Below are 946 nucleotides of genomic sequence, written 5' to 3'. Positions count from 1 at the left end.
CTGAGTTGAGACACAAATGCAGCCTTCTGTACAGCACTGCCTCTAAAGCTTGAAAGCTGCTTCTTTCAGCCCTGGCAAGCACAGAATGGAGTAGAATTGGGATCTTGCAAGCCCTGCAGACTCCCCTCCAGCTGCTCACTACAGCTCAGGTCCTTTAGAAGTGAAATGGAAGCAGAGGCCCCGAAAGGGGGTGCCATTCTTGATTAGCCCCAAACCCCAAAAGGTTCTGAGCTCCTTTTAGTGTGCACAGTCACTTCAGGAAGGTGACCACACTCGGGCAAAGTTCAGGCTCCAAGGAAGTAGTGGAGACTGTAAACTAAAGAAAATCGATTTTTAGCAAGCTGCTCCCAGCAGGCTAAGTGAAACAGGTGGGAGGAGGGGCTCATGGGGGGGAAATATAAAAGAGAAAGGATGGATCAGAGGAGCCATAAGGATACACAAACCATTGTGTTCTCCACATAATAATGTGCCCACCTTAACAACACACACACACACACACACACACACACACACACACATCTAATACAGTCACATGCACAGGAAACTAGTTCTGGAGGGGTTTCATGGTTTGCAAAAACTGTGTCTGACAAGCACTATTTGCATGAAAGCACATTGTGCTTCCTGCTCCCCGCCTTTCACCCCATCTGCCAGGCACACGGATCCTCCCGGAGGAAGCTCAGGCAAGCAGGAGCCTGAGGGGGAATGCCAGCGGGAGAGAAGGCTGGGTCACACCGCCAGGGAGGCATCTACACAACTGCGCAGGCTTAAAAAGTTCTGCTCCCAAAGCCAAAGTCGCAGGTTGTAAAGATAGAAAGGGAGACATTCTTCAAACCAGGAACAACAGCTGCTGCTCCTTATTTAGAGAAGAAGAAAGAACTGGCTTTCGCTTCGGAATAAGACAGGCCATCGTGAGTCCCGGACTGCAACCTCCTCCAGAGGGAAGGGA

Source organism: Echinops telfairi, unplaced genomic scaffold (assembly GCF_000313985.2).
Source record: "Echinops telfairi isolate 266 unplaced genomic scaffold, ASM31398v2 ScPeMD7_7424;HRSCAF=8462, whole genome shotgun sequence".
NCBI classification, from domain to species: domain Eukaryota; kingdom Metazoa; phylum Chordata; class Mammalia; order Afrosoricida; family Tenrecidae; genus Echinops; species Echinops telfairi.
This window is presented reverse-complemented; position numbering follows the sequence as displayed.